Below are 11,015 nucleotides of genomic sequence, written 5' to 3' on the forward strand. Positions count from 1 at the left end.
GCTCAAACTAATGAACCATGAGATCATGACCTGAGCAGGAGTGGGATCTTAACTGCTTAACTGATGGAGCCACTCAGGAGAACCAATAAATATACATTTTTATTTACAAATGTTGAACTGCATCTATTCATTCATTTGCTAATTCAGAAAGTATTTATTGAGCACTGACTATAAGCCTGGAAATATGCTGGGTAATAGGAATATAGTAGCAAACAACGAAAACAAACATGTTTCTGTGTTAAATTTCTGACGATAGACATGCAGTGAGTAATATAATAAAATGGTTGGAATTTATTATAAGGAAACATTGCAAGTTCATAGCTGGTGTACCCTATGGAGTTGGAAAAGGTCTTCTGAAGGTGTGATGTTTAGGTTGAAATCTAAAGAAGGAAAAGAGGTTGGACAGGTGATGGGGAGTGGGGAGGGGAAAAAGGGATGTGGGGCAGCATGATTGAAGTTGCATTGGGAAGGAGTTAAGAGCAAGGAGAGTGGGAAAGGTATTCTAGGTAGAGAACACTTCATATTCAAGGACAATGTTGTTTTCTCTAGACTGTATTCTTCTTACGGTTTTATTACTGTTTTTCAGTTTGTACATCTGTTTTCTAATGAAATGCTTGTCATCTAGTAGGTGTTCAACAAATGATTGAAAAATATATGCATGAATGTGTCTTCCCCTTTTCCCAAAGTATATAGAATCTCACTGATTTTGCTAGTGACCAAGGTGCCAACTGCTAGGCACTCATCCCTTTAGATTGAAGCATTTTGGCTTTAGGAAGCCCAATTTAAAGTCCAAAGATTCCACCACTAAGAAGAAATAATATACTGAGTCATATTCAGTCAATAATAGAAAAGTTTGAAATGATACTGACATTCGAGAGTTCACAGAGACATTAGAGGTTCAGAACGTCAAAGAGGAAAGCAGGTACTGTCATATTTTAGCTTTGCCTAAAATACCCAAATATAAAATAGCAATAATATTTGCTCGGTTCTTTAAAATGGAATTAGAAAACATTGCATCTAGTTCATTAAATATTTATATTCACATTTAAATGAACATAGGAATAGAAAACAATTAGTCTATATGTGAATTTTTCTAATAAAATTCTTTTTTTTTAAGTGGGCTTCATGTCTAGCATGGAGCTCAACATGGGGCTTGAACCTATAACCCTGAGATCAAGACCTAAGCTGAGATCAAGGATCAGATGCTTAACCAACTGAACCACCCAAACATTCCTCTAGTAAAATTTTTAAAGATGTGAGAAGTGAAATGTTATTCTATGAACATAATAATAAAAATAACATATGAATTATTTCACAGGTCTATATAATCAAATTTCTAACTAAACAAATAAGCACAAATATAAAATAACCAATCCCAAACAAAGAATATTAAAAAGAAAACCAAAACAAGTGCTTTAATTAAATTCCCAACTTCTTAATTAGAGTGACTAACAAGAAACAGGGAAGGAAGGAAGGAAGGAAGGAAGGAAGGAAGGAAGGAAGGAGCGAGGGAGGGAGGGAGTTATAACTTCTATTTCTGCCACTAGAGTCATAATAAAATGGTAAAGTCAAGTCAAGATCAGGTAGAAGTGAGAAAAGTTTGCTTAAGGAGCAATTAAGTATCCATTTACAAAGTAATAATAGAGATCCTAATTTACTGTAATTAAAAAAAATTTAAGTCCCTGGGAATACTAGGATATCCAACATATCAAATGATAATATTTTTGTGTGACTATGTACTCATGGACCTGGTTTTTGTGGTAGGGAGGGGCTGGTTGAAATAATTAGGAAAATGTAGCTTTTTAGAGCTGGACTTTGCAAACATTAAAAAAAATTTTCCTATCATAGAATTGTTTAAATTATTTTCAGAGGAACGGTTTCTCGTGTGAAACTGGACATGTTTAATTAAAATGCTCTATTGAAGTATTAAAGAATGAACAGAGAACCTTCATTTTTAGGTATAAGCTATTGGACTTGGCCAATATTTTCTAAGTAAAATCATGTTACGATATACTCACAAATAACTAAAAAATAAAGATTCTGGGGCAAGAAAATTGAGGAAACTGGGAACGGTGGGGAATTAGAATACATTTTCTGCAAATAAAGTTAAGAAAAAGCCCTTCTCTCCCCTAGCCTATGGAATTAAATACAATGTTTGAAGCGTAGAATAATTACATTCCCAATTTCAAACATGCCATTTGAGAATGAGTCAGGTCAATATGCATAATCTCAATTTTAAAATAATGATAATGGCCGAAGTAAGTAAAACCCCTCTAAAGATTCACTAATTTTTCAGGCAAATTGACATTTTGTCTCTTTATACTCATGTAATAAAGTCTAAGTACACTTGTTAGACAGTTATTTTGCCTGGAACTTAGGAAAAAAAAGGTTTCTTTTCATCTTGTGGCTAATGTTTTCCTATTATCAAGACTTTGCATGCTTTTAACACCCGCCCAACCCCATCACATTATTATTTTATTTTTGGTTGAGGTCTGAGTGACAAGTACATTGATACAACTGAATCATCCTTCTGCAGGCATGTTCTTGTTATCAGATTGGTTTTCAAGTAGATTTATACATTTTAAAAGTGCATCCGTTGAACAAGATTAGTCTTTGCAAGATATGACATTTATCCTAGCAATGGGTAATAGAATTTCATACTTTAGGCCTGTAAAGCAAACTAGATAGTAAGCTGACATATTGTTAAGTAGTTCCTTTCTTTCTGGTTATCAGATTAAACCACCAAAATGAAGCTGAAAGAGTGTTATCATGAAAGTTTATTGGATTAGGGCCAAGTTTCCACCCTCCTATGAAGCCAGGATTTTCCAACAACCAAGTCAAGTTAGGTCTTGCCTTCATATAAAAGAGAATTTAGAAAAACCGACAGCTGAGAGGGGAAGTAAAAAGGCAAGCAGAAGCTGATGTTTTCTTGGATTTCTATGGTGAGTCCAAACAGCATTCCAAAGAGAACTGTGTAAAATACAAGAAAAGCTAGAAGTTGTTTTCTATCACGCATGTAATTTTAGAAAAGATAACACAGTGCTATATAAAAATAATCATATTAAATTATATTCCCCAATTATGATGCTCTGTTAACATATGTTAATAACATAATAAAGATCTAAAATGTTAGTGTTAGGCAAAATGCAAGGAACTTCAATTTAAAGAATCCTTTTTGAGGGATATAAGGAGTTTGTGGACTTTTAAAAATCTAAAAATCCCAGTATACCACACAGTATAATAGTGTGAACAACTCCAGACATGTTTTATTAGCTTTTAAGGAAGTAAAATGAAGTATGACTTCCCTCAAACAGCAGAAGATTTAGGTAGGGAGAATGAAATTATTTGACTTGGAATTTGACCAGGTTGTGGGGATATTAGCATACCTTCTTCTTTTTTTTTTTTTTAAACATTTATTTATTATTGTGAAACAGAGAGAGACAGAGCACGAACAGGGGAGGGGCAGAGAGAGAGGGAGACACAGAACCTGAAGCAGGATCCAGGCTCTGAGCTGTCAGCACAGAGCCTGATGAGGGGCTCGAACTCACAAACTGCAAGATCATGACTTGAGCTGAAATCGGATGCTTAGCCAACCGAGCCACCCAGGCGCCCTACCATACCTTCTTCTTGAAGTAGTGTGTAATCTTTAATAAATACAAATATGCAAAGGGCTCAGATTTTACTTATTTTCTAGAAGAGAATCCCCTTTTTGTTGATGGAGAAGTAAAAAAAAATTATGTGTAAATTCTGCAGGTTCTTTGTAAAGTTCTCTCCCTAACCTTCACTAACTAACCTCACATCTCCCTTTCCATCTATTTTTCCCAACTTCTCATCTTCATGTTTCTCATCCACCATATCTCATTGGCCTACATTATGCAAAAATACATTGTCAAGGAATTAGCCCATGTCTTGGTCTTTTCCTATCTAAATTGCTACAATCTCAAAGTCACTGGATGCCTGACCTAACTTTAGCACTGGTCATGGGTTAACAGTCCTTATCTATCTACCCTTTTCTATGGCATCACATTGACTTTATGATTTGCTTCCTTTGTCTTCTGATTAATCTGTCAGCTTCTGGTTACATTTTGGATCAAGGCCCCAACCCTTACCTTGAAGGTCAGTGGTGACCTTTAGCCTGACTAAATCTATTTACTCATCTTATTTTTTAATTTTAATTCCAGACTCTGTTTTTTGCATAATTCTCCATTTAGAAACCTATTTCTTTCCGAAAGCTGAGCTTTGTCTCTCTCTCTCTCTGTCTCTCTCTTTATATATATATTGCTGAAAATGTTTTCTTGCCTTTGCTTACTATTCAATTAACAGTGGAATCAGAGACTAGAGATGCATGAGCTCGTAGAAGGACATGTAGTCCGATCTCTTCCCAAATGAAAAAATATTCTTAAAAATTTCCCAACAAGATATTTTCCATATTGAGAAATTTATTGTCTTTGAAGACACACCATTCCATGGTTGGAAAATATTGTTTAAATTGTGCTTATACTCAACTGAAACTTTCCTCTTTGTAAACTCCACCCTTCTAGGGCAACACAAAATACATTGATCTATAACCTACAGGGTACTTCTTAACATACTTGAAAATAGTGGTCATACCTTCTTTGGTCTTTTTTGTCTACGCTAAATAGCTTCTAGCCGTTCAATCATTTTTTTTTTTTTCCTAAAGCATAGTATTCACATTCTTATATTTATTCCCTAACTCTCTCTCAGTCTTCATGGCCCCTTTGTATAATCATGTGATCCCCATGTTTTCCTTCCATCAACTTCCCAGAAAGCATTTATTTCAATATTAATATTATTTGGTTGTTTAACATAATTTTTGTATTTTACTCATGTTCTAATTTGTATGCATTGCTTATGAACAATTTTAGATTAGGGTCTATATATTTTTTTACATTTTACTTGCACAGCTTATATTAAAAGATATAAATGGGCAAATTTTTCAATTCTAAAATCATTATCAAGATAGATAATCAAGATGAGACATTTCAAACAGTTTTTTATACGTGGAGATCAGTGCACTATTATTTGCTGTAATCTATAAGGATGTCCTCATAGATTGATCAGGTCATACCAGGATTAAATGTTAAAGCTAGAAATTTGCTCTTATGTTCAGATCTAGTGAAGAACACTATATATATGCTTCTTTTACATTCAGAGATGTCAGATGCTGGTATTGCTGTTATTGAAAAATTGTAGAAATGTTAAACTAGAAAGAAAGTTAGAGGTCATGTCATAAAACCTACTTAAAAACAAATAAGCAAGCGAGGAGAAAGTGAGTTACCTAAGAAGCACGGTGACCATTGGGTAGTAACTGAGACGAGAACTCCTAAATGACAGTAAGTTATTCTTTCTTTGCACCAAGTTGCTCCTTAAAAGGAAGCACAAGAAAGGAGTCTTCCTATGCATTTCTTCTTGACAAAGTTTTCTCTAGTCACTGCTTATATTGATAAATGAAGTACTGTATGTAGGTCCCCTAAGACCCAGGCTAAATACTGGGAATCTGCTACAACATAAAGGACTCCAGAATTCAGTCCTACCACAGCTCAGAATAACCTAGATTCTTTCTAAATTCCCCATTTACCACCTACTCTAGAGTGCATATGAAGGCATATAAACTATTTCTAGATATCTCTCTTTCTTAAACATCTGTTTACTCCCAAAAGGTTCTTTTCCTAAAGTGGAAGGAGCCAGCTAGAGGCAAAATCTCTATACAAGCTCGGAATTTAACAAGCCAATACCCCTGGCTCCAAGGCTATGAGGAAGAAGAAAGAGAGGCCAATGTAAAGACGAGTCTGTTTTTGGCTCTTTCTTTTGGGCTTGTTGACCAAAATTTTTTTAATCATAATTTTCCTCTCACATTTTTTATTGCTTTCTCTTCTTTTTCATTGACAGTTACCAGGCTGTGATTTACCTATATTTACCTATACATTAAAACACTGTACACTAATATGTTCTGAGTGTGGGAACAACATTGTTTCACTTTCTGCCTAGTGTAAAACACCTGGAAGGGGACAATTCTTTTTTAAAAAACTTTTTTTAATGTTTACTTATTTTTGAGAAAGAGAGAGACAGAGCTCAGGCAGGGGAGGGGGAGAGAGAGAGAGAGAGAGAGAGGCACAGAATATAAAACAAGTTCTAGGGTCTGAGCTGTCAGCATAGAGCCTGATGAGGATCTCGACCCACGGACCATGAGATCATGACCTGAGCCGAAGTTGGACACTTAACTGATTCAGCCACCCAAGTGCCCCAGGGAACAATTAATTCTTAAGCATCTTTAAAAATTTTTTTTAATGCTTTATTTATTTCTGAGAGAGAGAGACAGCATGAGCAAGGGAAGGTCAGAGAGACAGGGAGACACAGAATCTGAAACAGGCTCCAGGCTCTTAGCTAGCTGTCAGCACAGAGCCCGATGTGGGGCTCGAACCCACAAACCATGAGATCATGACCTGAGCCAAAGTCGGATTTAATTCTTAAGCATCTTATTGAAGGTTTAAAAATATTCTTACAGAGAATATTGTGTATTGAATTTTATTAAGACTTTCTTGGAGATGTGGTTAATTGCATGCTGCTTAATTTCCTGCCTTTCTTCTCATTCATGAATCAAAAAATGACTTAAGGAACAAACAGTCCTTGGGATAAATTTGAATCAATTATTAGCACAATCAAAATGTAATAACACTATAGAAATATTTTTTTAAACTCATGAATGACCCACATTAATATTATTTGAGAAGAAGGCATTTTGTCAAAAGTTTCTTTGTCGAGCTGTGGTTTTTTAAAAAAGCATAAACCTTTGAATAAAATATTTGTTCCTTAAAGCTTTTCAGGCAATTAATGTGTTGGGTAACATGTTAAAGAGTGGAAACTACAGAATTTCATAACATAAATTTTCCAGTTAGAAAATCAAGTCCTTGTTACACTAGCCTTCCTAAGTAATTTTAATGTAAATTCTCAACAGAATGAAATAAAAAGATCTTTTGTGATTATTCATGATATACCTGGGAGGCAGTTTTCAGAATTGTGACTAGTGACAAATTTTTTTTTTTTAAATCTAACTTAAAGCAAAATTTCTAAACTTTTATTCTTTGTCATAGAAATGATTATAATCAATAGTGTTTATCATTAATTTTATGTAACCACCATTAGCACTTTATAAATTATAAGAGTCCCAAGGCATGGAGCTTTTTTAAAAAACTGGGTTATATTTACCACTGTCTCCCATTGATGATTATTCTGGCTATCTATTGTTACATAACAAATCACTTCAAAACTCATCGGCTTAAACAAAGACATTTATTTTTGTTCATAACTCTGCAATGTGAGTAGAATTAGTGAGGACAAATTTTCTCTGTTTCATTCAGCATTAATTGGGATAATGAAAAAGCTGGGGGCTGCGATCATCTGAAGCTTTGCGGTTGTGGATGCTATCATCTGGAACCTCAGCTCAGGCTAATGCCGGAGCACCTACCTACCTGTGGCTTTTCCATGTGACTGGCTTCTAAATAAAATGATGGCTGGGTTCCCAGGGTGAGCATCTCACGAGGATCAGGTAGAAGCCATATGTCCTTTTATGACTTAGCGTTGGAAAACACATAATATGGCTTTCACTGTAGTGACAGATCTGTCCCGTTTTAACCAGGGAAATATAGATCGTCATCTTTCAATGAAGGGGTGCCAGCATCACATGGTAAGGAAAGCATGTTGGATATAGAATATTGATGTGGCCCTCTTAGGAAACTATAACCTACCACATTGGTGATGAAAAGTCATTAGAACTAATTGTTACTCATTGTTTTACTTGAAAAGGACTAATGCTTATGCTGTTTATGTAACTGCAAATATGGCTATAAGTCTTATAGTTCTGTCCATGTGATTATGCATATCTCAACCAAAGTCAAAGGTAAATCTTGCTTACTTAAATCATATCTGAAAATCACAAATCAGTATATAAGAAAAATGTTTAAAAGTGACTAATCACATTGAATGCTTTCCTTAGGAGCCGTTTAGGAGCCAAAAGTCTTGTAAATGACCTTTGGTCAAGTTACACAAAATTAATCATCACTACTATGGGGCCTCTCTTACTGTGATATTTTTCAGAACTGCGAACAGATTTTAGTCTACAAAATTTGTGGTCCAATATACAGACAACACTGTTGTGTGACTGCCCCATATTCTAATTTTCCAAGATGACCAATATTCCAGCCCTAAATTTAAGGAGATGAGGAAGAGAGAAAACCTTCCTTTCTGTTTTCCTCATTTTCTACCTTTCTCCTCTTATGGAATTCTAAGAAGAACTATCCCAAGTAGCTTAAACGGTTTTGATTTATATTATCTTAATCTTGTCTTCTCAGAGTTTTTCCAGCTTTAGGTTCCTAAACAATACATTGACACTATACCCCATCTTCCACTTTTCCAAGGAAAACATAGTATGACAAGCCAAGGAAGAAAAATTCCTCAGTCGCCGCTCTAAATGATTCCTAATGAAATCCTACTTAACTTTTTCAAACCCTACCTTTTATGTTTAAGCTTTTTTCTCCTTTAAATTTGGTTTGCAAATTTTCTTTGCTTTGAATTTTCCCTCGGCTTTTAAAATGCTTTGCCCTTTGCTTTGTTATTAATATTCCGTTGATGCCCTCGATCATTTTGTATCATGGATATATCTCTTTCCCACGGCTAAGGAGCCTTGTGTATCCCTAAGTAAAACAAACACAGGCAGCATTCAAGATGGACAGTGTATAAATCTTACAGGAAGTTGTATATACACTAACAATGTATGTCCAGCAAGCCTTGATTTAAACCAGGATGGACAAATCCACATTTCATCTTTTCACTGAAATATTCCCACCCCCAATTTTTCCTTACCCAACGTTCTTCAACACTCCAATTCGAATGATACATTTCCAATAAGACAACAATCGAGCACAACCTCCCTTTTTTTTATTTGGCAGATCCCCCACCACCTCAACATTTTTCCTTGTGTAAGAAACTGTACCCTTTTAAACTGTAGCTGCTGACTGATGCTTGATGGAGAGGAATAAACTGGAGGAAATTGGCATGTTATTTCAGATTATTTATCAGTGACTTTTCTTATAAAGTAGATTCAGCTTTGGTGGAGTCTGTACCTTGCTTAATTTTGGGTCCTTCTTTAAGAAAAGAAATATGAAATTATTACAAAATTATTTCAAAAAATAAATATGTATTTAGATTGAAGAAAAGAATCTCAAAAAATTATAAATTTATTTTAAAAGCTGACACATATCATGAATATTAAAAATCCATAAAAATAAAAAATAACATATTTATGAATTAACTGTCTATCATGCTTCTGTAATACTTTTTCCTACATTTTTGCCTGCCCATGATTTGATCTCTCCTTCTCATTACAATGATTTTGTTTTATTTTCTGTAGAAGGAATAGAAAGGTAATTCAATAAGCATAAGCTGACTGAATTTTCTTTTCTTAGTTTTTAATCATTGAAGATCTAGAAAAGTTTCTTTCAGTTTCACAATGCTTAGTGGTAATGTCACATGATGCTATGTGACACTGGCAACATCACGAAAGTTTAGGACTGACTAAAATTTGGGAAAATCGAACTCAAGTTACTTTCATGTATAAGCTGAAAGGTTTCGGTGCATTTTGTGACTTCTGGACTAATCTTCGATATCCTTTGAAGTGATGATACAATGAATTACCCTGGTGTGGCTTTCCTCCTCTTACAGCAGAGGTGAGTGTGAACAAAATAGATATATTTCACTAAACTCTAGTAAAGCTGTCGCCGTCTCAACTTCCCCTTAGCCAGAACCTAAACATGTGTGTGGTCAGTCATTGACACCTAACATGAGAGGACCTGTGTTGGAAGGAAAATTGAAGTGAGAGACACAGAGACACCAAGTGTGAGTGTACAGTTCAGTTTTGAAATTTCACAGAATGCCACGGCTGTGTGAACAAACTCATGGGGCCCCTCCCATGACCTCAAGGGAGGAGTTCATGGAAGTTAGGGTTTCTGAAGCTTAATCTTAGTGGTTTTATGGTAAACCCACCTCTGTTTCTCTTCTAATACTTGTAGAATTTTTCTCAGTAAATATTTTAAAAAGTCTTTTAGGTACCTGGCATCATGGAATACAAATAAGAATTTATAGTTTGGGTGAGTTCAGACTTCTTCAAAACCCACTTTAAATTTTGATTTGTTGGCATTTTCAGGATTCTTTCAACATGCATCTTTTTTTTTTTAAGGTTTTATTTATTTATTTTGAGAGAAGAGAGAGAGAGAGAGAGAGAGAACAAGCAGGGGAGGGGTAGGGGGAGGGAGAGAAACAATCCCAAGCAGGCTCTGCACTGTCAGCCCAGAGCCTGATGTGGGGCTTGAACTCACAAACTGCGAGATCATGACCTGAGCTGAAATCAAGAGTCAGGACCTCAACCAACTGAGCCACCCAGGCATCTGTCAACATGTGTCCTTCAAATACATTAGTGCTCCATAGTGGAATCCCACCGGTCTGATTAAATGCATTACCCTTGTCATAAGCCAGTAAATTACACATATTGACTATTGAATACCATTACAAAATAATGTTGTGTAGGATGCATTTAAATGGTAAGCAAATGATCATTGGAAAATGAATTTATACAGAAAAAAAGTCTTGGAGTTGTTGTAAAGGAAGTGACAGGCATGGACTGAGGAAACAAACAAAAATACTGCAGACGTAAGTTTGTCAAGGCCTGTTTCCCATTGGAGGAAATTGAGGTCCTCAGAAATCAAGTTACTTGCTCAAGAGTATATCACTACTAGAGAAGGAACAACTTCTAGAAGCAATGTGTTACCATGTGTTTTTAAAGGTCTCCAGTGTGCTTTATTAAATCTGAACACTAGCTAAAACAATGACATTGTATCAGGAAACTAACAATAGAACTCCCCTATGTCCCAGCAATAGCACTGCTAGGAATTTACCCAAGGGATACAGAAATGCTGAGGCATAGGAGCACATGTACCCCAATG

Source organism: Hyaena hyaena, unplaced genomic scaffold (genome assembly GCF_003009895.1).
Source record: "Hyaena hyaena isolate Hyena2069 unplaced genomic scaffold, ASM300989v1 scaffold_204, whole genome shotgun sequence".
In the NCBI taxonomy this organism is placed as follows: Eukaryota; Metazoa; Chordata; class Mammalia; order Carnivora; family Hyaenidae; genus Hyaena; species Hyaena hyaena.